Below are 27,828 nucleotides of genomic sequence, written 5' to 3' on the forward strand. Positions count from 1 at the left end.
TTGGAGGGGAGACTACATGTGGGCGCTGTAAGATATCCCCCCTCAGGGGATGGGGCTGTAGAAGGGAGAGCTGGTCTTGTGGTAGCGAGCATGACTTCTCCCCATAGTTAAGCATGGTCTGCCCTGGTTGCATCTGAATGGGAGACTTGATGTGTGAGCACTGCAAGATATATATATATATATATTTTTTAATTTATTTATTTATTTATTTATTTATTTATTTATTTATTTATTTTCTTTATTGTTGCATTTATATACCGCCTTTCGTTAAAAGTCAACCCCAAGGCGGTTAGGGATGAAGCCGCTCTGGGAAGAGCAGATGGTTCCAGGTTCCCTCCCTGGCAGCATCTCCAAGATAGGGCTGAGAGAGACTCCTGCCTGCAACCTTGGAGAAGCTGCTGCCAGTCTGTGAAGACAATACTGAGCTAGATGGACCAAGGGTCTGACTCAGTATATGGCAGCTTCCTATGTTCCTATGTGTGTCATTTGGCTCAGGGTTCAGCTGGCAACAAAACTCCAGGTTGGGGCTACAACTAGGGATGATGGGAGTTGTAGTCCAACAGCAACTGAAGAATCTCTGGTTGGTCCCCCCTCCTGTAGATTCATTCTCATAGAGCTTAATCGGCAACAAGGCACAGTTGGGAACGCAAGAGAGGGCCTTCTTTATCTCAGCGTCCTGTCTCTGGAACTCTATGCACCAGGAGATTAATTTAGCCACCTCCCTGATAACACAATTGCCACTTCTAGGGAACATTCTTGTTCCAACAGGCCTTTGGTTGAAATATTCTTTATTTTTTACGAGGCTGCCTTCTTGCCCGTGTTTCTAGTTCTGTGTGGTAGCTTTATTTTTCGCCCTATCTACTTTCTTTTGTATTGATTGTGTTTTCCTTTCCTTTTTAGCCACCTTAGGTGGTTCAGTGCCTCTCCAGAAAGAATAAATGAAAAGGAAACTTTGAGCATAAGGTGCACATCTTCAGAGAAGTTAATACTGTTGTCCCTCGCCAACTGCGAGGGATCCATTTGGGAAGCCCTTGCAGTTGGCGAGCCATTGAAAGCAGTGGCAAATTGTGGTGGTGGTGGGTGTTTAGGAGAATCGCGGTCAAGAAAAGACAGCAAAACAAGGTAAAAATGGGGGGGGGGTAAACCTGACCCCCAGATCCTTGAAACACCCCCCCCCCCAAGTTTGTCTTTAAAAACCCGCCAAACCACAAATACTCAGATCGCGGTTGGCAAGGACAGTCACCATTTCCCAGTTGTGGATGCTCAAATCTGCAGTTGGGAAAACCGCATTTGACAAGGGACGGATATACTGTAAATCTTGACTGCAGCAGCATGACCAGCTCAAAGCAAAGGTTGTATAGCAGCTTCCTGTTGGGTCCAGGTGCGTGTTCACACGTAGTTTCCAAACTATGCTCTAGGACACACTAATATGCATAGGGAAAAGAACTGTTTGTGTGCTGCAATAAATAAATAAATAAATAAAAATAATACATATGCACCCACAGAGGAGGTGGTTTGTATGATTCATTGTTCTAGAAGCAAGGTCCTTCCAGACAATCTTCTTGGGCAGAGAAATGGTTAGTTCTTCTGTGTCTCTGTAGCTTGTGTGTCTGATCAATCACTCTGGATGCAGAAATGCAGCAGAATTTACTCTCCCCAGCTGGTAATGCATCTCTGTATGAGTCACTGTTCGGGATTGACCTCTTTGAAGGGCAATTTTTGGGTGGTGGGGCTTCTCAGAGGGTTGCAATTCTCACACCAACTCACTTTAGAACAGCCTTGACAGATGTTCTTGGGATCTGGGAGCCAGCCCAAACATTTAGGAGCCAGACTATGACACTAGACAAAATTACTGGATTTAGTGGTGAACATTGTGTGGCGGGGGTTAAATGGACTTGGCTTCTCTTTCTCCCCTTTACAAGTACTGTAGTATACTTAGAACAGAAACAAGGCTGCCTGGGGCAGATAAAGATTTTATTAAATCTTTCCCTCTGAACATTCTAGCCTAGGCACCACAGTTAAATTTCTAGGTTCCATGGCTCCCTGGCGCCTGGGATTTGTCCAGCTCTTCAAAAGAAGTAAACCTTTTTGGCTATCAAAGCGAAGTGTGCCTCCAAATTTAATTCAGCAAAGACAAAGTATGCTGTGACAAGATAAAGACTGGTGGTGTCTGCATAAGTGATCCTTGTGCAGGGAGGAGATCTGGTCTTGTGGTACTGAGCACGAATTGTCCCCTTTGCTAAACACAGCCTGCCTTGCTTTGCATTTGAATGGGAGCACTGTAAGATATTCAGAAGGTCCCAGGTTCACTCCCTGGCAGCATTTCTAGGTAGGGCTGGGAAAGACTCCTGCCTGAAACTTGGAGAGCTGCTGCTAGTCAATGGAGACAGATACTGAGCTAGATGGACCAAGGGTCTGACTCAGTAAAAGGCAACTTCATATGTTCCTGTGATACCCTGTGTGTGTGTGTGTGTGTGTGTGTGTGTGTGTGTGTGTGTGTGTATGCTTTTATGCTTTCCAGGAATTCATATAATATTTACCATGATGCTTGCTTGCTTGCTTGCTTGCTTGCTTGCTTGTTTATTTATTTATTTATTTATTTATTTATTTATTTATTTATTTTGACTTCTATGCCACCCAAACTTTCGTCTCTGGGTGGTTAATAGTGACATTAAAGCAATTAAAACAAATATAAAAGATTAAAACAGTTTAACAATTTAAAAACAGCATAAAATTAAAACCTACAAATTTAAAAAGCTGAAAAAGCTTGGGTGAAGAGATAGGTCTTCAAATGTTTTTTTAAAAAAATAGTGAGAGATGGGGAGGATCCTATCTCAGCAGGGAGCGCACTCCACAATCTCGGGGCAGCAACCAAGAAGGCCCTACCCCATGTGGCCACCAGCCGAACCGGTGGCAACTGGAGACGGACCTCGCCAGATGACCACAATGGGTGGTGGGGCTCATAACGAAGAAGACATTCTCTTAAATACCCAGGGCCTAAGCCGTTCAGGGCTTTATAGGTTACTAGTGAATTTAAGCCCGTTAAATTAACGGGCGCTAGTAGACCGCTATTGCGGCTCGCTCTTTGGGGCTGGCTGTTCCCTTCTCTCTCCTGCCCCACTCTCCCTCCCTCCCTTCTGCCCCACACACTTGCCTCTCTTCCCCTCCCTCCCACCCCACTCTCTTGCCCTTCCTCCCCCTCCCACCCCTCTCTCTCACCCTCCCCTCCCTCTCAGCGTCCTGCTCCAGTCCGGCGATCAGGAAAGGCCGCTGCCCGGTTCCCTCCCACATTGTCATTACGCCCGTTGCCTTCACAGGCGCAAGAAGAGTGCCGCCGCAGGCGGCTGGGTGTGAGAGTGCTGCCGCTGCCGCCAAGAGTGTCGCCCGCCGCTGCCGCCTCTGCCCTCCCCGCAGTCCCTCCGTTCCTGCGGCCGCCGCTTCCGGCCTTCCCGTGGCTGGGCCGGCCATCCAGCAAACATGGCCGCCTGGTGCCAGCGGCCGTATCTTCCTCGCTCCGCGCATGCCCAGAACGGCCGAGGAAGACATGGGCGCAGAGACACGGGCGCACACACAGGCTCTTTATTATAGAGGATAACCAGCACCTTGTATTCTTCCCGGAAGCCTATCGGCAGCCAGTGTAGCTCCATCAACAAGGGAGTAATGTGGTCTCTCCGAGATGACCCAGAGACCAACCTGGCTGCCGCATTCCGGATACTTCCATCAGATCCACCTAATTTTTAGGCAGTGCTTTTTAAAGCTCAACCCTTGTTATAAAAATAAAAATTAAGAAGTTGGTATGAGTTTTGACGCGTTAAGTAAGAGCTTTGTATGCAAAGCCGACCGTCGTCTCGTCCAAAGAGAAAAAGCACATTGATATGCAGAGTGCAATTTCAGGATGGCTGCTAATCTGAACAAGATAAAAAAAATCATCTTGATGGCTTTAAAACTTGTTTTAATTAAAGTTTTCCCTTTCATCTTACCAAAGCCCTGTATTAGTTCCTTCATTCTCTCACATAGATAAATAGGAAAAGGCCCAATTACAGGAAGGCATTGCACACGTACACCCCCCCCCCGCCCGCCCGCCCGCCCCGGCCTGCTCTCGGAAGGATGGCCCAGCCAAGATTAAAATCTCCTCTTTCTTGTCATTGGAGACATTAATATTGCAGAACCCCAAGAAAGGAGGAGGGGACCAAACTGTCCAGACGGTTGTAAGGAGTGACTGACGACTGCAGAGGACTGACAACGTCCCCCACTTAACTGGGCAAGGAGGCACCTTTCTGAAGTGGTGATTCTCTTATATATAGCAGGGGGAGAGCAACTGGCCCTATCCATCCCCAGCACTGCATCCCTCCAGTGGCTGTGGCTGGTGTCTCTCTTCTGTTTCCTTTTGAGATTGTGAGCCCTTCGGGGACAGGGAGCCATTGCATTTATTTATTTTATATCCTTGTCAACTGCTTTGGGAACCTTTGCTGGAAAACGTTATATACATATTTGTTGTATTTGTGCTGAGGCCCCCAGCCACGTTGCGATTCTGTTGAAACAACTTGAGCTTCTCTGCCCTGCCCTGTTGAAGTCCAGTGCTCAGCCGTGTTCCGTCCCCTGGTCAGGGAAACGTAATGGCCGTCCTCCGAAGCTCAGCAGGTCGCCAGCGGTGGTACAGTTGCAAATACATCGGTTTGGTGATGGCCAATGTGCTAAGACCTGGTGCGATTTGCTCTTTGTCTGCAACCATGAGAGTGGAAAATGTGCTCTCCTTGAAACAGAATATCTGCACATTTCATGGATCTCCCATATGCTGTGGAGATACTGCACTAGGCAGCTGGATCCCATGCTGTGCATTGTCTGTGGGTTTTGGCTTTGTTTGTTTTGAAGGGGGGGTTGACTCTGCACATTTCAATCCCTCACTCTGGGTGCCGGGTTGCTGTGACTTTCACAGAGCACACTTTCCGGAGATGCAAAACTAGATAGGAGAGCTTGTTCTGTATGAGGGTGCCGATAAACCTGGGCTGTGGGCAGTGAAGGGGAAATGGATGGAAGATAAATAGTGGAAGGGGACCTTCAAAGTGCTGCCTTAAACTGGCGATAACAGGATGCTGAATCTTCCTCTCTCCCTCGGTTCAGAAGCTCACATATTACTTTAAGGTGCACACCCAAGATTGTGTTTAAGAGGGTGCCTAAAAATGTGTGGCTGTAATGCAGCAAGTGTGGCTGCCAACGTGTGTGGTACAGGTATCAGGCAGCAGGAATGGGTCCCCCCCCTCCTCCCCCGCTATTGTTTTGGGCTGCTTTTAGGCGCAGACTAAGCATTGCTGAGCTGGTGCAGCCGTGCATTCAGTTAGAGAAAAGTGTGACATGATGTCACCATGCTGTACATTTCCTTGCCCGCACGGCACATTAGCAGCTGCTTAAGAGTGTGTGGAGAAATGCACAATACTGGGGAAGCTCAGCATGGACTTGGGTTCACATGTAGTGGGGGGGCCAGCAGTTCAGCTAAGCTGCCGAAGCCCTGATCATGCGCCAGAGAGCAGTAAGCCCTGCTAACCGAGCAAAGCGGCACCTTTTAAGTGGTGGCCCTCTTATATTTAGCAGGGGGAGAGCAACTGACCCTATCCAACCCCTGCACAGCATCCCTCCAGTGGCTGTTGCTGGTACCTGCCTTATGCTTATTTTTAGATTGTGAGCCCTTTGGGGACATTTTGTTTTTGTATGTACATTGCTTGGAAACTTGATGAAAAGTGGTTTAGCCATCACCGTAGAGCCCTACCTCCAGTCTTGGAAAAGATGTGCCGAGATTGAGCGTTTTGTATGAACCCGGCAAAATTTGAAGTGAGGATCAGCTGTTCAGACAACACACCCAATCTTGGCATATCCTTCCTGAGACCGGAAATAGGGCATGCGCGCACACTCAGGGCTCCAGAAGCTCATCCCAGCCGCTGGTTCCCTGCTACGTGTGAACTCAGCCATGGTGTCGCCGGCTAGATGTTGCACTGGGAGGAACAATAGCTAGATATGCAGCTCTGGTATTTTGAGACTTTGGCTCTTTAACCCCCTGAGCTGGGGTGTCCTCCAGCTCCCAAATGGCGCGCTGATACTACTCCGTCTATTTGCTTGGCACATAACGTGAGAGGACCGGTCCTCCTCCAAGGGGATTACAGTCTTGTAGCGGGCAGAAGGGAGGCAGCAGAGGAGGCAGGCTAAATGGGGAAATGTGCTACTTCAGCAGAGGTGAGGTGCTGCAGGGAGAAGCAGGGGCGCAGTCCTGCTACTTTCCCCCCTCCAGGGTCTCTGCAGGCACACACGGCCCTTGGCTTTCCACACGGGAATAATGTGCTGTTCTTACTGTTCCAACCGTTCATTACCATTCTTCCTGTCTTAGGAACAGAGGAAGCTGCCTTATACCGAGTCAGACCCTTGGCCCATCTAACACAGGAATTGTCTACACTGACTGGCAGCGGCTTCTCCCAGGTTTCAGGCAGGAGTCTTTCCCAGCCCTACCTGGAGATGCTGCCAGGGAGGGAACCTGGGCCAACTGCATGCAAGTCTCACGGTGGACTAGTGTCAGGACATCCTAAAATGGATGACAGAGGATGCCCACTGAAAAGCATGGGTTTCTTCCAAATGGCCGGAGGAATGCATGGAATTTCTGAATAGCCACCTGGAAATTCTGTGCACTAGCCGGCCGCGCACAGAGCATCTGTGCGCTCTTTGGGCCGGCAGTTACCTCTCCCCCCACTTCTGCCCCAGTCTCTGGCCACCTCCACGGCTGCGCCAGCCGCCAGGCTGAGTGCCGCCTCCACGGCCAATCAGGCGCCTCCGCTGCCCAGCCAATCAGCTGGATGCCAGGACGCACATTCCAAGGCACACCCAGGAGAATTAAATATATAGATTCCTCCGGCCATTTGGAATAAACCACTGCATTTCAGTGGGTATCCCGTCATTCATTCTAGCAAATTCCCCAGAATTTACATGATCCTTGCCTTCTTGTAACAGAACCTCCCCCCCACCCCCCGCAAAATAATGCATCTATCTTAGTGAGGGGTGTGGCCATTGAGGTGGGCGTGGCGATGGGGCGTGGCTGTCAGCGCCTCCACCCCACTCTCCTTTAAAATTGTATTCGTTCTTTACCCAGCTTCTGCCGAGTGCAAAGAGAAGCAATGAAAAAAGATGAAGCGAGGCCACTGCAGGCCACTGGAATTCATTCACAAGCAGCGACCAATTACTTTAACAAGCTCTCAGGCAATAGGTCACCACTGCACTGTGACTGGGATGTCATACCATTTGTGAGAGTTTCTGGCCTTTCAGAAGAAAAGGGCTTTTTGTGCGTTTTAAGCACTGGGGAATCTTTAGACCAAGCATCTATTGTTTCCTGCTTGGAATCTGCTTTCTGCAGACGAAAGAATTTCCTGACTGAGGTCAAGGGAAAAACAACAAATAAGTCCGGAATCTGTTACTTCGGGACTGGTACCCGATTTCCTCATGCAAGCCTTGGCCCAGCTCTGTAACCTTTGATGCAGGAGGCTAACTAGCCTTCCCATCTATGAAAAATGATCCAGCAATTCAAAACCAGCCGTAATTAAAAATGTTAGTCATCTTGGGGACAAGGGGGAGAGAAGTTCTAAGACAAGAATAATGCACAGTATTACGAAGGAGCTTGTGAAAGCTTTGGGAATCTAGGCTAGTAAGGGCTGCCTTTTTCTACACACGCTTTGGCACAACCCTCGAGTCCCAGGAGGAGAGCTGGTCTTGTGGTAGCAAGCATGACTCCACCCTGGTTGCATATGGATGGGAGACTAGAAGTGCGAACACTGTAAGATATTCCCCTCCTCAGGGGATGGAGCAGCTCTGGGAAGAGCATCTAGGTCCCAAGTTCCCTCCCTGGCAGCATCTCCAGGATAGGGCTGAGAAAGATTCCTGCCTGCAACCTGGGAGAAGCCGCTGCCAGTCTGTGAAGACAATACTGAGCTAGATAGACCAGTGGTCTGACTCAGCATATGGCAGCTTCCTATGTTCCAGTTCCCCACTGTAACTGAATCACAGTTATGTAGTCGCACATTCAGAAGTGCGGGTGCTCTGCAGAACAGCCCCATAGTCACAGCCCCCCTGACAGCCACGCCCATCCCAATGGCCACACCCCTCACTTAGATAGAAGCATTAATGTGGAGAGGGGGGCAGGTTCTGTTACAAGAAGTCAGGGGTCATGTAAACTCTGGGGATTGTGCTAGAATGAATGACAGGGGATGCCCACTGAAATGCAGCGGTTTCTTCCAAATGGCCGGAGGAATGGCCATTGGCCATTCAGAAATTCCGTGCATTCCTCCGGCCATTTGGAAGAAACCGCTGCATTTCAGTGGGCATCCCCTGTCATTCATTTTAGGATCTCCTGACACTAGTCCACCGTGTGACTTGCATGCTGATGATCCGTGGCAGCATCTCCAGGTAGGGCTGGGAGAGACTCCTGCCTGAAATTTTAAAGGAAGGTGGGGTGGGTGGGTGGGGCGAGAGATTGTTGTGCTGCATTGACTTCACTGAGTACAAATTATTTTTTCCAGGATCAAAAGTGGTATGCTTGCGTGTTTCTTGAAAATAGCCATTATAGGGGCAGAGCTATAGTAATGTAGTATAGTATATCGTGAAGGGAGGAGAGCCGGTCATATGAGAGTGAGCATGAATCACCCTCTTTGTTAAGCAGGGTCTGACTTGGTTTGTATTTGAATGGGAGACTACAGGTGAGCGCTGTAAGACATTCCAGCTAGGGGATGGGGCCATAGCTAAGTGGAAGAGTACCTGCATGCTTGCATGCAGAAGGTCCCAGGTTCACTCCCTGGCAGCAGGTAGGTCTGGGAAAGAGCTAGAAGGATCAGTGGCCTGACTCAGTGTAAGGTAGCTTCCTATGTTCCTAACTTCCCCTGTATCCAGCCAACTAGCAAATTTATTCTCTCTCTCTCCTCTCTTTTCCACAAATCAATACTTTAAAAATGTGCTACAGTGATTTGTGACTGAGGATAACTATGCGCCAACCTCAACACAAAACTGACTGGTCCTCTTTTCCACCCAAGCAGTCACAGTCTTCACCATCCATAAGATGGTGCTAATGCAGAAAGTCATGGGGAAAATCCAGGGGCTTTTAATAACTTTTGTCTCTTTCTGTGAACCTGGAGCAAGGGCAGAAAAAGTTTTAATTTTTAAAAGCTGCACTTGGAAAGTGCTGATTTGACCTGCAGTGCATCAGAACTGTTTTAAAATGTGCATTAATGTAGCAATTGTAATAATAAAGGTCCAGAGTTCTTCCTTTGAGCAGGAACTGTAACTAGTAGAGCGTGTCCCCTGGCATCTCCAGTTAAAGAATGTCGTGCCGCAAAGTTTGGGAAAGACCTTAGCTTGAAGAACCACTGCGGGCCAAAGATCAAATAGCCCGACTCAGTATAAGGCGGATTCCTATATGTTCAAACCCCCCCCCCTCCACCCCTCCGTAAAAGCTCTTTTTGTGCAAGTCACTGTTTGTGCTTGAGAATGGACACATCTTTCTCTTTCTGTGGGTCATAATCTCCTCCTGTCCCATGTCTTGATCTTTCCCACAGCTACGTTAGCACAATGAAGGATGTCCCAGCCACATTGGTTCATGCCCACTCCCCCAAGCGAGCCTCTTCCTTTCCTCTCCAATTTGACATGTTATTCCACTCTGTTTTGTATCTTTACCCCAACTTCCAGATTTTACTGAAAAATGCCAGTAGTGGCGGGTCCTAATGTCAACTGAGGCACAGCGGCTCTGGTTCCCAGCTGCTCCAGTTGCTTCCGGCCCGCTCCAGCATTAAAATGAGAGCTGCATGGTCTGCAGGCTGGCCATTCATCAGGTGGAGCTGCGCAGGCCCCTGGTGAATGGGCAGCCTGTAGGCTGCATGGCTTTGGGGTGGAGTTGCTGGGAACCATCAGCTGCTGTGCCTCGTCAGGTGCCCCCTGGCTCATGAGGACCCGTTGTTACTGAGAAATACGTATTTGATTATTGCAAAACGAAACTGAAATAAATGGGCCCCCACAATATTGAAAATTAAGTTCATATTCTTCAGCGAGTTCCTAAATTTGATTCTGTGAGCATTGTGGGTTTTGCCACATTTGAAATTCGTGTGTTTTTCATATTTAGCATTGTGTACTTGAATTTTCAAGATGTTGGTAATTGGCACAATAATTGTTTGACTTACGAAATGGCGAAATTACCATGGAGTTAACAAATTAAAAAACAGACTTCGAAATGAATTATTTGCAATCCACACATTTCCCCCCTCCGCCCCAAATTGGAAAATTCAGACATTGTTAATTTGGCTTGTTTAGTTTATCTAACAAATTACCCCAATTTTAACATGTAATGCCTTCAAAGCTGGTTTACAGTAAAATAATAAAAGACTGAATCATACAAATACAAAGTTTAAAATAATACGTAAAGGGGTTAAATATCTAAAAAGACACATAGATAAATATGGACCACAAAACAAATAACAATTTAAGAATGCTCAGTTGAAGGTTCTTGAAAAAGGTGAATCTTCCCGACCTTTTTAAATGTTGCCAGGGATGTGTTATTGTTATTGTTGTTTGTTTGTTTACACAGTCAGATGCGTGATATTGACTGGTTTGTTTCATCCAGACATCAAGTCCTTCCCAAGGACCTGGGATGGCTGAATTTTATTATCAATGTTGTTGCTGTTGTTATTTATTTATTATTTATTTATTTATTATAAATATAGATATTGTTATAGATATCGTTGCAGAATATAGGCTTTTCCCAGTAAAGTGGCTTTTTGTAAATGGCTGATGGTGATTTCTGTGGCCCCTAAGGTGTTGAGGTGCTCTTCAAGGTCTTTTGGAATGGCACCCAGGGCGCCAGTGACCACTGGGATTATTTTGGTCTTTTTCTGCCACAGCCTTTCAATTTCAATTTGTAGATCTTCGTATTTGGTGATTTTTTCTATTTCTTCTATTCTGCTATCCCCTGGTATTGCTATGTCGATTATTTTGACTTGTTTTTCTTCTCGACTACAGTTATATCTGGTGTATTGTGTGGCAGATGTTTGTCTGTTTGTAGTCGGAAGTCCCATAATATTTTTGCATTTTCATTTTCTACAACTTTTCCAATTTTATGGTCCTATTATTACTATATTTATTCATTCATTTATTGATTTAATTTCTATACTGCCCTTCCAAAAATGGCTCAGGGCGGTTTACACAGAGAAATAAGAAATAAATAACATGGCTTCTTGTCCCCAAAGGGCTCACGTTCTGAGAAGAAACATAGTATATACACCAGCAACAGTCCCCGGAGGTCCTGTGCTGGGGGTGGATAGGGCCAGTTACTCTCCCCCTGATAAATAAAGAGAATCACCACGTTAAAAGGTGCCTCTTTGCCAAGTTGGCAGGCAGGCAGGCAGATCTCTCCAGGGAGGGCATTCGACAGCCGTAGGACTGCTGCTGAAAAGATCATGTTCTTGGTCCCCACCATCTGAATTTCAGATGCTGGCAGCCCAGAGCTTGAGAAGCCAGTTTTAAAACTTGGGCGGGTTTATACAGATGTAGGCAGTCCTTCAAGTACCTTGGCCTCAGCTTGTTGCAGAGCTTTAAAGGTTAACACCAGGACACCCAACAGAAAGGAAGGGGAGTTGCATTGTACATAAGGAACATATACTCTTGCACAAAATGCCCTGACCTTGAGCATGGAAGCCCAGTCAAAAGTGTCCGGGGAAAGATAAAAGCAATGTTGTTGTGGGAGCTGGCTATTGACTATCGGCCAAACTGATAACATGGCTGATGCTTCCCTCAATCTGCTTGACTGTGGAACAGCCTGCCTTATGCTGTGGTAGGTTCTCCTTCCCTGGAGGTTTGCAAACAGGCTGGAGGGGTGTTGTAGCACTTTCCTGCAATGAGCAGGGCGTTGGATTAGGACATAGGGATGGGGCCATAGCTCAGTGGTAGAGCATCTGATTTGCAGGCAGAAGGTCCCAGCTTCACCTCCTGGAAGCATCTCCAGGTAGGGCCGGGAAAGACACCTGCCTGAAACCTGGGAGAGCTGCTGCCAGTTCGTGTACACTGTGCTGAGCTGGAGGGACCAATCAGTGGTCTGATTCGGTATAGCTTGCGATGTACCTATGGCATCTGCTCGGTCCTTTCTAGCTCTAAAATTGTATTCTGCTGGCCACAAGCTGAACACACAGAGTATGTGTGTAGGCTACAAACTCAGGTCAGGGCAGGAAAAAACCTTCACCTTCTACCAGATGCCTAGAAAACCAGGTCTTCAGCATGCACCAGAAGCCCAACAGTGATAGGGCCAGGCAGGTGGGCATTGCAAGGCAGGCAGTTTCAAAGTCTTGGGTGCCACACGTGAGAAGACCCTGTCATGACTTGTTGGCTGCATTCAGGTGCTGAATTCAGATTAAGGGCCCAGGTCTTGGATGCGGTGTGCTTTGAAGAAGACTCCGCACCTTGCCCTGTGGATTGAGCTGTGTGATCTTCACTGGGGTAGCAGCTTATATGGTCCAAACTGGAAAATCAGTGGGAATTTTGCTTTCTAATAGTGTTTTTGAGGCACCAGAAATTCAAAAGTAACGAATCTGGGCTTTTAAAAAAAGCATGCATTGAAACAAGAAAATTAGTAATATCCGGCTCTCTTTTTGATTTATGTTTCAAGCTTTGTTTTTCTAGCCATTGTTTAGAATAAATGTTATTAATAAGCTTGATCAGGCAGAAGATCGGATCGATAGCTACAGGGGTTTGGAGGGGCAGCCTCCCTGTGTTCATGAACTACATCAGCACACAAGGGGCGATGTTTGATTCAGTGGGCATGAACGGCAGTGCTCTAGGCGGGTGCTTGCCTGCATTGATCCAGTCAAGCGTTGCAAATTATTTGTTCCAGACATGTAATATATGTGCAGCTGCACCCCTAATCAAAGCAGAAAGCTTTGCATTCTTGTGTGTATTTGCAAATTGTGTGTGTGTGGTTATTGACTTTGGGAATATTGTCTCAGTTAATTATTTGGGGAATAATATCTGCAATAGAGAAAACACACCAGGCAGCAGAAGGTTTCACAAATGAGTAAGTGTAGCTGATCAGATTTGGGGTCTTCCTTGACATAAGAGTAAGAGATGCTCTACTGTGGTACTTCTTCCCATGATGTGTAATAAAATCCTCCTTGCCACTTGGCAAAATGAATCACGTGACCAGGTTACCCAGGGGTGCTCAGCCCTACTAGGCTGGTCATGTGTAGAGGTTCTATATGATCACAAGATTTTTGCTAACCTCAGTCTTACACGTTTTTAAAAACAACTCTTCCAACACCATTATAATAAAGACAGACATAGCATTCTGAGTGGTTTGAAAGCACTTTTGCTGCCCTAACCGGACCTGCCAAACACACACAGAAAAATCTGATTGTGGTGGGCACCTATTGCCTAGTGCCTGTGACGTCACTCCCAATACCCAAAGCAGTTTTGTAACCATTAAAAAGATAGTTTGGGTTTTGTTTTATTTTATTTTTTGCTAAAGTGGAAGATGAAAATATATGTCAATATACCAATATTTGCCACATCTAAGGTGGGTTGGAAAGCCACGTATTCAGATGGGAAAGAACTTTCTGCGGCTGATGTGGATAATGTTATGTAGGACCTAACCCTCCTTAGCAACTGAGAAGTTCTCCACCACAGTTATTTTGAAGCTTGTCTCCCCATCAGCAGTCATCTTCCTTTGATATGCAAGCATAAGAACTTCACAATTTTAGTGTTTGCCACAACAGTGTGCAAAAATGTGGAATGTTTGTCAGCTCCAGTTACTGTTGGCTATACAGTTTTAGGGGTGTGCACAAAATCTGCCCGAATTAGAATCTAGTTGAATTGAATTAGAATCGATTCGAACAAATCTCCACTCTGTTCATTGGTTCCAAATCGATTCAAATTCAGTTTGAATTTAGGTGAATTTAGTGCAGATCCCTAATTTCTTCCTTTTTTCCTTAAAAAAAAATTGTTTGTCTTCTCTTTCCCAAGTCAGAGCATCACTCTCTCTCCCTTTCCTGTAACCCCACTCTTAAAATAAGTTACCTAGGAGATCCGGGTTAGGATGTATCATTAATGATTAATGCCATATGTTTAAAGCATATGGAATGTGCTGGCTGTTTATGATTTGTAACATTTATGCCGCACAGTGATTTGGCCGGGTACCCGCACAGCTTCGCATCTGAGGAGTCTGTGCAAGGATTTGAACTTGGCTCTTCCTGGGGCTGATCTGTTGGGAAACCAGACCATGCGTCATCCGCATGCCTAAGTGGTTGAGCAACTCCACTCCCGGAAAAGTTCCTTATGGGGCCTAGAATGTGCTGGCAGCAGCTACTTGTCTGATGGCAGTGGTGGAAAAATGTGGGGGACGATTGTGGCAGCAGGTGCTGAGGCAGAAGATGCTCACCCAATGGTTGTGCCAAGCCTTGAAATGGCTCTAGTTTTTGGGTGGACAACCTGAGCATTCCTTGCTGTGGTTGGACTTCAACTCCTGTCATCCCAAGCTGCATTAGGTATGTATGTGTGTATGTATGTATGTAGTTATGTATTTTTTTTAATGTGCATTTATATACTGCCCTATACAGAAGGTCCCTGGGCCTTTTATAAAAGCCATTAGAACATTAACATAATTTTTTTTTAAAAAAAAACCCCAAAATTAAAACAATTTAAAATGCAATAAAAACTCTAAAAAACAAAACATTGAAACCATAAACTAAAAGCCCGACTAAACAGGTATGTGTTTAGTTCCTTCTAAATAACATTCAGAGAAGGGGAAACTCTAATTTCATTAGGAAGTGAGTCCCAGAGCAACTCTAGAAAAGACCTGGTTTTGAGACGCCACCAACTGAGCTGGTGGCAACCTCAGCCGGACCTCCCAGATAGCAATAGCAATAGCACTTACATTTATATACCGCTCTATAGCCGAAGCTCTCTAAGCGGTTTACAATGATTTAGCATATTGCCCCCAACATTCTGGGTACTCATTTTACCGACCTCGGAAGGATGGAAGGCTGAGTCAACCTTGAGCCCCTGGTCAGGATCGAACTTGTAACCTTTTGGTTACAGGGCGGCAGTTTTACCACTGCGCCACCAGGGGCTCTTTCAGATGATCTTGAGAGGCAGTGGGATTGATGAAGAAGAAGGCATTCTCTTAAATATAGGTAATATAAAAGGTAATGGATAATATTAAAAACAGGTAATATAAAACCGGCACTTTGTATTTTGCCCGGAAACCTATTGGCAGCCAGTGTAGTTCTTTCAGAATGGGTGTAATATGATCTCTTCGGGCAGCCCGGAGACCAACCTGGCTGCTGCATTCTATACTAACTGCATTTTCTGAACTACATAGAAAGGCAGCCCAATGTAGAGTGCATTGCAATAGTCAAGCCTGGATGTTACCAGCATATGCACCACTATTTTAAAGTTATCTGTATGGGCGTAGCTGGTGAAATGTGCATAGCCGGTGAATCAGCCAAAGCTGATGGAAAGCACTCCTGGCCACTGCCTCAACCTGAGAAAACAACATCATCAACAACAAATATTTATATCGGGGATAGGTTTGGATCCAAATGTACTCCCAGACTACATACTTGCTCTTTCTGGGGGAGTGAGACCCTGTCCTGAACAGGCAGGTCTAAACCACTTCCTAAGTCTCAACCTCCCACAGTGAGTACCTGTCTTGCTTGCATTCAGCTTGTTTGTTGTCCCTCATCCAGCCCATTACTGCCTCCAGGCAGGCATTTAGGGAAGTTAGACCATTTCCTGATGAAGTTGACCTGGAGAAATAGCTTTGGGTGTCATCAGCATACTGATAACACCCTGCACCAAATCCCCTGATGATCTCTCCCAGCAGTTGCATGTCAATGTTAAAAAGTATCAGAGACAGTATGGAGCCTCGTGGGACTCCATTCCGGAGCTCTTGAAGAGCAACAGTCTCCAAGTGACACCATCTGGAACCTACACTAGAAGTAGGAGAGGAACTACTACAAAGCTGTGTCTCCTACTCCCAACCCCTTCAAGTGCCCCAGAAGGATACCATGGTCAATGATACTGAAAGCCGCCGAGAGATCCAAAAGGATCAACTGAGTCACACTCCCCCTGTCGATCGTCCCACAGGCCGACCAAGGCCGTCTCAACTCAGGCTCTGAGGATCCTGGTTTGGAAGACTCCAGTTCTAGAGGCTGTGGCCCAACATCAGGGCTGGCGATTGTCCCTTGTCTCCTCAGGGTCAGGTGCAAAGACACTACCCAGGGCAGAAGCCATGACACCCTAGTCCAGCACTGCACAACCTTGTCCCTCCAGCTGTTCTTGGACTACAACTCCCATCATCAATGACTATTGGCCACTGTGGCCTGTTGTGCCACAGTACACTCAGCTTATACTGCGTATACTGGAGTGCTTAATGGCCTGCTTAACCCTGAGTTAAGTTCTCTCAGATCAATAGGGCTGTTTATAACAACATGTTATAAGATCTTCTTTGGAGGCCACACTCCGAGTGCCTCTGCCAAATGAGGTGAGGCGGGTGGCTGCTAGGGAGAGACCCTTTTCGGTGGTGGCCCCGTCTGTGGAATAGCCTCCCCAGTGAGGCTCGCCTGGCATCGTCACTTTCTTCTTTTAGACACCAGGTGAAGACCTCTCTCTTCACTCAGCCTTTTAAATTTATTTTTTTGAAAGTTTAAAAAATCTATTGTGTTTTCTATTTCCTGTTTTAATTTGTCTTTTTTATGTTTTTATTTGAGGTTTTTTACTGTTGTGTCGTGAGCTGCCTAGAGAACAATTTGTTATTGGGCGGCTACCAAAGTAGTTTGTTGTTATTGTTGTTGGTAGTGGTAGTAGTAGTGCTGTGTGTGCGTTCGTGTGCGCACTTTTCAGCAATTAGGATTATTTGGGCCAAATTTGGCCCCTTTATGAACTGCTAGCCAGGAAATGAAAGAACTGTAGAGAAGGTGAGCGCTGGCAATTAAATTTCCTGAGAGTTCCTCTTCACAAGGCTGGGGCTTTAATCTCGGTCTCCCACCCCAGCCCCGACTCTTTTCTAGAATAGGACTCCATCAAAAGTGGGTGGTACCCACCTGGTAGTGTATGTACTCAGTTGGGTAAGGACTGAGAAGATCCATGAAGCCAACAGGAATCCAGGGAATTGGAGCTTTGCCGTGTATTTCTTTCAACAGGACAGATTTGTTTTTTTCAGCATGCACACATGCAAGCAGACGAGTAGCTAATTATTGCCGTCTAAGTGCTGCTGTCACCATTACTGGTGACAAGAGCAGCATCCATTCCCTGGTGCAGAGGGCCAAGGACCCCCGAATTTAGAACAATCATGATTTACTGTCTTGCTTGGGCAAAGTGCATTTGTCGCCTTGGAAACAAATAGCTGCAATGAACAACGAAGTAAAATTTATGGCATCATCATCAATAAATCTTGATTATAAATGTGCGGCCGGCGGGGGGAGATACACAACTTGGTGTTGACGTGCAGGATGCAGATGTGAGAGCAAATCATTATATAACTACTTCGGATTCATTTCTGGACCATGGAGAAGGTTTCTTTAGTGCTGAGAATTTTATTATTATTGTTATTTTGACGGTTTCTGAGGAAACTGTCTGCTGCTTTTCTTATGTTTTGGCATTTAATTTTAATTTCCAGTTTTGTGTGTGAGCTTAATTGGCACATGAGATGATTACTTTGTGCTGTATTGTCTCCTGAAAAATCTCAGCCTAATCTTAGCTCAGGATAAATTTACATTCCAGCAATAAAAAACGATGCAGAAAGTACTTGCAGATCTTTCTTGCTCCCTCAAATCCTTCGAATTTAGATGGTGTTATACATATGAATGAATGATCTTGTTCTTGCAGGACATTCTGCTGAATGTCCCTAGAATTTGTGTGGGCACAACAGCCCAAGTATCCACAAAAACATTGATCCAGTGAAAATAATGGGTGTGTGGAGATGGATCTCCCTGCATAGATCTGCGGTACTTGTGTTTGCTCAGGTCAGTCAAACAGAACATGTAACCCATGTCCTCAGTTTGATTAGATTCAGTTTATTGGTTGAACTTATGGATTGGCTTAATTTGGGAAGTTGGGGGGGTCCTGTTGGAACTCTCTGGTATACACACACCTTGCACAGTCTGGAGGCCTGTATTTTACACCCCCAGATGGGGAACCTGTTCAGGATGTCCTGCTGTATCCCACTTCCTTTTGAACTGCAGCATTATATATAAACACACACTATGAGAACCAACAGTGTGAGAGAGAATTGCCAGACAGGGAATCTTTTAACATCATCCAGCCCCCAGACCACACTGGAACACCCAGATCTTAGTTGGTCACTAGCAGGCCAAAATGGATGAAGCTCCATAAACCTTCCAAGGGGAAGATTTCCAAAGCCTGGGTGCCACTGTGGAGAAGGCCCTGTCATGCGACAGATGCACCTCCAGCAGCACCAACATGTGGATACCCCCTGCACCACCACCACACTGCTGATCGGCATGGTCTGAGAGTGGTGGCCCCCCTCATGCCAATGCTGCTGCTGGCTTGTCTTGCTTGTGCTGGGCATCTGACTCCCTGTGCGAGAGCAACTCCACATTATTATAGTGACCAGGCTTGATGTCTCTTCTTTCATGGACTGTTGGCGGCTGATCAGCTTTGCCGCTCCCTCTCGTCTTCCGAAGTAATGTTTGACTTCCAAAGTCATCTTGCTTGCCTTTCACTAGCAAACGTTTTCTCCCGTCCCCACTCCGCGCCCCCCATGTTATCCGATCTGAGGAAGAATATTGTGAAATTCAAAAGCCAGCTCGCCGTTCTGTGGCTGACCGTCCTAATAATCTGGGCATCATTCAGAAGACTGCTGCCCTTTGGGGGTTTAGAACATGGCCACCTGCATTTTAGACCCTTGTCTGACCTGAAATGGCACAGACAGTCGTATTTTTGTGGCAAAATACTTTTGCCCAGTTAATGGCAGCCTCTCCTTCTGGAATGTTCTGAGCACAGGCAGCCTTAGCCTCCTGTGCATGTTTCCTTGAAAAGGAGTCCCACCCACAGCTGGATCCTGTACATGTTTAGAGGACAGCTGGTCTTGTGGTAGCAAGCACGACTTGTCCCCATTGCTAAGCAGGGTCTGCCGTGGTTGCATAGGAATGGGAGACTTGGTGTTTTGAGCACTGTATTATATTCCTCTTAGGGGATGGAGCCGCTCTGGGAAGAGCATCTAGGTTCCAAGTTTCCTCCCTGGAAGCATCTCCAAGGTAGGGCTGAGAGAGACTCCTGCCTGCAACCTTGGAGAAGCTGCTGCCAGTCTGTGTAGACCAGGTATTCTCAACGTTGGGTCCCCAGATGTTATTGGAGTTCAGCTCCCATAATCCCCAACCAAAGGCCATTGGGGCTGGGGATTATGGGAGTTGAAGTCCAATAACAACTGGGGACCCAACGTTGAGTATCCCTGGTGTAGACAATACTGAGCAAGATAGACCAATGGTCTGACTCAGTCTATGGCATCTTCCTATGTTCCTGTGTTCTTAGGGCATTCCCTCAGCTCTTGCCTGTGGGCTCCTCAGCAGCATCTGGTGGGCCACTGTGTGAACCAGGATTCTGGACTAGATGGGCCTTGGGCCTGATCCAGCCAGGCTTTTCTTGCGTTACACACAAATAAAAATTGGGCACAGTTTCTCACTGCATGCCAGAGAGGGGACCAAAGGAAGCCTACTCAACAGTGCTACCCCCACCCCTCAAATATCGAAAGAGCTGCTGGTCCTTGGGCTAGTTGGATGTGGTTGATAGACTCTCTGCGGTAGGTCTGTCCTTCTACACTCACGGAAGCCTTTGGCACAGCGCTGAGGCCTCTACCTGTAAACATTAATTCATAATGCTACCGGCAGGCATGGCCATCTGACATTTTAGCTGCAGCCTCCTCTCTGTTTATCTCATCTGTCACCTCCTTTGCTTTTGGCTTATTGCTAGCAAAAGTACTTTCTAGCTTCGCAGGGACCAGGTGAGGGAGCTGGCATTTGGCAATTTGACTTGACGTTGTCCTCGTCCTTTCAGAGAGGAAAATTATTCCTTCTGTCCTTCGTGTGCATTTAGGAGATGGTATAGCCACTCTGAAAAGTGGAGTGCCCTTGTTTTCTCGTTGATGGCTGCGGGGAGGTGAGGGTCCTCAGCACTGAGACCTGGGCACTCAATACATTTAAATATTAGGACCTTTTAATCCTGTACTGTGAGCAGAAGAGCCCTACAAAATGCAAAGCGCCTGTGGAGTAAACATTCCAGGTTTTGCACCAGTATCGACAATTAGGTGAAAGTTAGCAGAAATCATGCTTAGATGATGGAATAAGCACAATCAAGCACTTGTCATGAGATAATTATGGTGCATTTTAATTGATTTTTACTAAATATATTTTCGATCCCATTTAGGATCAAAATGCAAATCTGACTTGAATCATGATGAAGTTCCCTGGAAACCTACTTGCTTGCCTCCTCCCTCCAAATGCATGTATGTCTCATGCAGGGCTTCTCAAACTGGGGTCCCCAGATGCTGCTGGACTACAACTCCCATCATCACCCCAATGGCTTTGGGAGTTGTAGTCCAGCACATCTGAGGACCCAAGTTTGAGAAACCTGCTCTGATAGTTTGTACACTGCCCTCTGATGTTTGCAGAATCTCCCAGCTACTCACTTTAGCATGAAGCAGTCTGTGCAAGACAAGCTGAACTCCTTCGAGATCTGAATTTAGTGGCTTGCTAAGTTCTTTTTGATACCTTTTTATGGTTTAAAAAAGAATGTTATTATATCATGACGCTCGGTTTCAAATTTGCGTGAGTAAATGAGCATCTTGCTATGTCAGATGAAAAAGATGTTATCCTTCTATCTGCTACAAGATAAGGCATTTAAGAAAAATCTCTTTTGGCATATTTAGCTATCTTATTTAAAAGGATTGTTGACTGAACACCTTGGTGTACTAAGAGCATGATGTTTCTCTTTGTACTGCGTTTGAGAAATAACTAATTGTTTTAGTTTTGTGTTGTCTAGCATTCTTTAAATGGGACAAAATCTGCATATGGAAGATACTTGAATTTAAATGATAAAACTGATCACATTTATTTCCAGAAATTAATATCCAACTGTTTCTGGTGTTTACCTGCTGTTTAAATAGAGGTTCGGGATGCATACATTTTAATAAAAAGGTTACTGCGTTCTAGGCTGGAAATACACAGTTTGCCATGTGGCTGCCACCATCTGTGGCCCTGTTCTCTCCCCTAGTAACATTTAATAACAACCCCGGATGCCATCTCATGGCAATGCAAACTTCCCATCCCACTGCAATGGCTGCTACCTACAAGCAAGGACACCTGAAGGACAATGATGATGTATCACATGGTTGGCATTGTGTAATGTTACCAAGGGAGAGAGGACATTAGACTCCTCTGCTTGCACGGCAGCTTGACCTGTTCTAATGAAGCTGGAGTCTCCACCAAGAGATGAAGGGTCTCTCCACCAAGCTTGGTTGGTGATGATGACTCAAAACTGGGCCCTTTCCAGGGTTGCCCCAGGACTTTAGAACATGCTCCCTAACAAAATCATTAGAGCCTCCCCTTCTCTGGACGTTTTAAAGAAAAGTCTGAAGACATTCCAGTTTAATCGGGCTTTTAATCTCTAGTTCTAGAGTTTTTATCTATATTTTAAATTGGATAATTATGTTAAATGTTTGTTATGTTAAATGTTTTTTATTATTGTTGTTGTGTTTTCAGTTGTAAACTGCCTGGGGACTTTTATATGGGGTAGTGATTGATTGATTGATTGATTGAGTGAGTGCCGTCAAGTCGGTGTCGACTCTTAGCAACCACATAGAGAGATTCTCTCCGGGCTGACCTGTCTTCCACTTGGCCTTGAAGGTCTCTCAGTGGTGCATTCATTGCTGACATCATCAAGTCCATCCACCTTGCCGCTAGTTGTTCTCTTCTTTCCTTTCCTTCCACTTTCAATAGCATTATGGACTTCTCAAGGGAGCTGGGTCTTCGCATTATGTGTCCAAAGTATGATAGTTTGAGCCTGGTCATTTGTGCCTTGAGTGAGAATTCTGGATCGATTTGTTCTATGATCCATTTGTTTGTTTTCCTGAGTGTCCATGGTCTCCTCAAAAGTCTTCTCCAGCACCAAAGTTCAAATGTGTCAATACTTTTTCTGTCTTGCTTCTTCGAAGTCCAGCTTTCGCATCTGTAGAGTGTCACAGGAAAAACCATTGTCTGAACGATTCTAATCTTTGTAGGTATAGACATGTCACGGCATCTAAATCTCCTTTCCAAGGGGTGGTATAGAAATGTAAAAGGGAGGGATTCTGGAGCGCTGCAGCCCTTGGGCTGCTCCAAGTGCAGGGTGTCAGCTCCTCGGCTAGAGCCCAGCAGGATCACGGGAGCTGGATTGGGCAATGCTAGCAGTGTGTTGCTCCAGTGGCTTCCGGCAGCAGAGACCTCTGGTTCTTACAGTTGCTGCTAAAGGGACCTAGTTTGCTTCCTTGGGCACTGGCTCCATCAGCACAGGGGGCTTCTACTAAACCTGGTGAGACCTCAGGGGCATCCACTGAGTCAGTGGATGAAGACAGGGCTGTGTCCTCGGGTCGTGGTGGAGGGGCTGGCTCAGGTTCTCCTGCTTTGTGGTGGGGGGTGGGGGGAGGTCTCAATGGCTCCTGGGTTCCAACCTGCCTCACCCTTTGAACTATTCACCCTCAATTGTGAGGGTGACGGCAGTCTTGGATCTGGGATCATGACACTGCTTTGCAGTGAGCATAATATATGGCTACTGCCTTAAAATAACTAGTGGATAAAGACGTGAAATTTATCATCATTTATTTATTTATTTATTCATTCATTCATTCATTCATTCATTCAATTTATATACTACCTAGTATAAAAATCTCTAGGCAGTGTACAGAATTAAAACATACAACACATTTAAAATTTATAAAAAAATAAAAATTATAGATAAAAACACGTTAAAAACACATTAAAATTTAAAAATACATTGGGAATAATGGTTTGCTCTCTAAACAGTTTATAACCACAGTAGCAAAAGTGCTGCTTCCCCCCTCTCCCAAATGAATCTTTCCAATTCACCTGGAGAGCTCTTGGGTATCCCACCTTTTTCAGAGAGGCATCTGGCAGGGACAAGGGAGGGGGCTGTTTTGTGGAGCACCCTAGCTGTGGAATTCCCTTCCCTCTGAGGGAACAGGGATAAATCTTTCTCGCTCTCTCACAACACTAGAAGCTGGGGTCATCCCATGAAACTGATGGCCAGGATATTTAGGACCAACAAGAGGAAGTACTTTTTCACACAATGAGTAATTAACCTATGCAATTCTCTGCCACAAGAGGGGACAGCCACCAGCCTGGGTGGCCTGAAATTCATGAAGGACAAGTCTATCAGTGGCTACTAGTTTGGTGGCTATAGGCCACCTCCAGCTTCAGAGGCACAATGCCTCTCAATACCAGTTGCAGGGGAGCAACAGCAGGAGAGAGGGCACGCCCTCACTTCTTGCCAGTGGGCTTCTCCAAGGCCTCTGGTGGGCCACTGTGGGAAACAGGATGCTGGACTAGAGAGGCCTTAGGCCAGATCCAGCATGGCCATCCAGGGTCCCCCCAACTGGCCCTCCATTACTGCCTGGGATTTTTATGGAGAGGTTATGTTTAGCCTTACTCTGTTGAAGTGGCGTGATTTTCAGAACTGGAATCTAACAACCACAACAAGACACACTGCCATCTCCTTTGCCACAAAAGGTTTTGGGTAAGCCCCAGCTGATGATAAGAGTCTGGGCTTTGGGTTGTGAGCAGCCCAAGTTGCCACTTGGGGGTGTGGGGAAACCACACCTGTCTCTCATCGTGCTTGTTCAGTGTCAACTGTAGTAATGGCAGACGTTTGTAATTAAAGGAAATTAAAAAAAATCCAACTCAGTGCAAAGCACATGTGAATGGGGAGGGGAGTAATGTTTAATTTGGCATAATGATAGGAGACAGAACCGCTCCTGGCATGTGAGGGATGGGAAAGGTCATTTGCCATTTCTGCAGCCTTTTGGAATGGTGGAATTAAGTTCAAACTCTGGATGTTTTTTAAGCCTTAAACCTCTCTGGGGATGCCTTTCATAACATCTTGGAGCAGGATAACACCGCAGTAAATGAAATACGCTGCACTGGATTAAAGGGTTATTTCCCCTGTGTGTCAAGCTGACACAGAATGCTTAAACCTCAGGTTGTTTTCGAGTTGTCTCTATCTGCTGATGGCCCTCTTGCTCTCTGACGCGGCTCTTTCCAGCCTCTGCCTCGAGAGGGGTGAATTGGCAAATATGGAGACCATGTTAAGCAGCGAGGAATCAAAATAATGCAACTAAAATGGAGGAAAAATGGAAAAGACTGTCCTGTGTGGGGAAACTGATGCAGGAAGTTGCAGAGGTGCCTTGCGTTAGATCTGTGATGCTACTGACCATATAAACAGACAACAGCCACCTCTCTGCTTCTCTGATTCAGGATTGCAGCTAGCCAGTTTCTGGAACACCCTTGGCGAACTGAGCATTTCTTCCAGGCGACTATGCAGTGAAGCTTTGTAAACTGGAAAAGACATGGATTTCATCCCTTATCAGGCAGTTGATGTGCCACAAATGAATTAAATTTGATTAATTAAAGGTATTAAAGGTCTTTATACCTTTTCCAAATTCTGTTGCTCAGAGCAGCATGCAATAAACATTGTCAACACACACACAGCATCATCAGTCAATGAAAGCTGTCCACCAGCAGCAAACCTTAAAACAGCAGCAATGATGATGAAAACAAAACAATACATGACAGAACTGAAACAGTCGACTCTGAAAGAACATTTAAGGCAAACAGCTTGACAAGACTCACTAGCCATCGGCGAGGAGAGCTGGTCTTGTGGAAGGAAGTGAGCATGAAGGGTTCCCTCTCCTAAGGGTCTGTCTTGGTTTGCATTTGGATGGGAGACTCCATAAGTACTGCAAGATACTCCCCTTAGAGCAGCGATTCTCAAACTTCTGTCCCCAGATGTTGCTGGACTACAGCTCCCATAATCCCTAGCCACTTGTTGTAATCCAGCAACAGCTGGGGACCCAAGTTTGAGAACTGCTGCCTTAGCGGGCGGGGCCATCGCTCAGTGGCAGAGCATTTTTCTGCATGCAGAAGGTCCCGGGTTCTCCCCCTGGCAGCACCTCCAAGATCGGGCTGGGAGAGACTCCTGCCTGAAACCTGGGAGAGCTGCTGCCAGTCTGGGTAGACATTACTGAGCTAGATGGACCAAGGGTCTGACTCAGTAGATGGCAGCTTCCTATGTTCATCTAAAATGTCTCAGAGTGGACACCAGACTGGGAGGGCATGCAGTAAGCATGGGGCCGCGCCGAACAAGGTTCTGTCTCTTGATCCCACCCCTCGCAGCCCCGCCTGTGCTGGTAGCTGAAGCCCTGTGCTCATATACGCCTCCAGGCCCAGATTTGGATGCTGGTGGATAGCTCTGTTTCCTGACCACTACATGCTGGCTGCCCCTCCCCACCCCCTTCAGTTTCTATGCACGGGAGTGACAATGTGAACGGTGCTTCTGCGTGTGCACAGCTGCCCATGCCTAGCACTCCCATTTCCCCCCTTGCTCCAACGCAGGGAAGCAAGTCAGCATCTTGGTGCATTCCACACTGGGTGTGGAGTGGAACTGAGTATGCAATGCCTTGATCTGAACATCCCCCCACCTTTTGTTCTTCCAGGGACTTTTCTCTCCCCACCTTGTCCCCCTTCTGGTGTTGGAGCTGATGCAACACCCATTCAGGGGCGCTTAGTCCCGGGGGACCCCTTAGCCACAAAGTTCCCCTTCCTTGGTGGAATTCTTGCTCTCTGACCTGCTGGACAGCTCCTCGGCATTGAGGAGAGGAGAGCTGGTCTTGTGGTAATAAGCATGACTTGTCCCCATAGCTAAGCAGGGTCTGCCCTGGTTGCATATGAATGGGAGACTTGAAAGTGTGAGCCCTGTAAGTTATTCCCCTCAGGGGATGGAGCCACTCTGGGAAGAGCAGAAGGTGGTTCCAAGTTCCCCCCGTAGCAGCATCTCCAAGATAGGGCTGAGGGAGACTCCTGCCTGCAACCTTGGAGGAGCCACTGCCATGTGTTCTCCTTGATTTTGTGAGCCTTTCTTCTCTTTGGTCCTGGAACAACAAGGTCAGGCTCTTGTTTCTTTTTAAAGAATGCATGAAATTGAAATTGAGCCGAGGAGCGGCAACCATTCCTAAACAAAAGGCTGTTGTGCTAAGTAGACAGCAGGCCAGGCCTCCAAGCACCAGCACCTTGAACTAGCTTTTCGCTTCCATCCGCATCATCAAGCAGCCCTTGCCCATTTAAGCCCCGCTCTTCTTCCAAGGAGCCCAGAGTGGTGTACGTGGCTAGGTTTGTCCTCACAACAACCCTGTGAGGTAAGCCTGGCTGAGAGATACTGGGTGACTCTGGACCAGTTATATGAGTTTCATGGCGGTACGGGGATTCGAACTGGGAACTCAACAGTCCTCGTCCAGCACTCTAACCACTACACCATTCTGAGGGTCACCATAAAAAGGGCCAGCTTCCACACTTACACAGTGGCATTCTTAGCTCCATGGAATAGTTGATGATGCTCATGTAACGGGGCCAGTGGTCAGTCATTTGGCAGGATTTGACTGGCACTCCATTTCTGAGAGAGAGAGAGAGAGAGAGAGGTTGATTCTGTTGTACTTCTCTTTTCTAAGTCCATTATGGGTGTTGTTTTTTTTAAAAAAATCTGCTCTTGACACTTTCAGCAGAATACAAAGGTAAAAGGAATACATGAGGAAGCAAAGATATTGCAGTTTTTGAGACAGAAATGTACAGCACATGATTTCCCCTGGGTCCAGCAATACTCTGATTTCACAGGAGCATGAAAACTGACTGCATGTATGGTATTGTGTACAGAACTCAATTTCCTGATAATTCCAGCTTTCTTTCGCTTTATAAAATAAGTAAGTTTCTAGTCCCTACAACACAAATATATACTTGAAAATATGCCAGTCGTGCTTCCTGACGTTCCCAAAGCTGGCTTTCCCATGGTCGATAGCAGGGTTTCTGCACAACACGTTACTCCTTTCATGGTGGGGTAGGGGTGAGGGGTGGACATAGGAAGCCGCTTTATACTAAGATATTTGCTCAGTATCATCTGAGCTAGGTGGGGAGCATCTTTCCAGGGTTTAAGTTAGGAGTCTTTCTCAGCCCTGCTTGACGATTTTATTTTATTTAGCCCATTTATGATTTTTTGATCAATGAAGTGCTGTCAAGTTGGTGTCGACTCTTAGCGACCACACAGATAGATTCTCTCCAGGCTGACCTGTCTTCCACTTGGCCTTGAAGGTCCCTCAGTGGTGCATGCATTGCTGTTGTCATCGAGTCCATCCACCTTGCTGCTGGTCGTCCTCTTCTTCTCTTGTCTTCAACTTTCCCCAGCATTATGGACTTCTCAAGGGAGCTGGGTCTTTGCATAATGTGTCCAAAGTATGATAGTTTGAGTCTGGTCATTTGTGCCTTGAGTGAGAATTCGGGATTGATTTGTTCTATGATCCATTTGTTTGTTTTCCTGGCTGTCCATGGTCTCCTCAAAAACCCATTTATAACCTGCCCCAAACCAGCGTCTCAAGCCAGGGATTGAACCTGGGACCTTCCACAAGCAAAGCAGATGCTCTGCCATTGAGCTGTGGACCCATGCCCAGTTTTCCACTTCTCCATGAGGAGCAGAACCAAAATAAATGATGATGTAAAGCAG

The 27,828-nt window shown here is 46.5% G+C and overlaps 1 protein-coding gene across 5 annotated transcripts in view; it reads left to right on the forward strand.

Annotated features, from left to right (window-relative positions):
- The window catches only part of NEXMIF (neurite extension and migration factor), a 287,314-nt gene that overhangs the window by 180,698 nt on the left and 78,788 nt on the right, over positions 1-27,828 (forward strand). The gene's annotated exons all lie outside the window — the stretch shown is intronic.

The sequence above is a fragment of the Hemicordylus capensis genome, chromosome 11, assembly GCF_027244095.1.
Source record: "Hemicordylus capensis ecotype Gifberg chromosome 11, rHemCap1.1.pri, whole genome shotgun sequence".
In the NCBI taxonomy this organism is placed as follows: Eukaryota; Metazoa; Chordata; class Lepidosauria; order Squamata; family Cordylidae; genus Hemicordylus; species Hemicordylus capensis.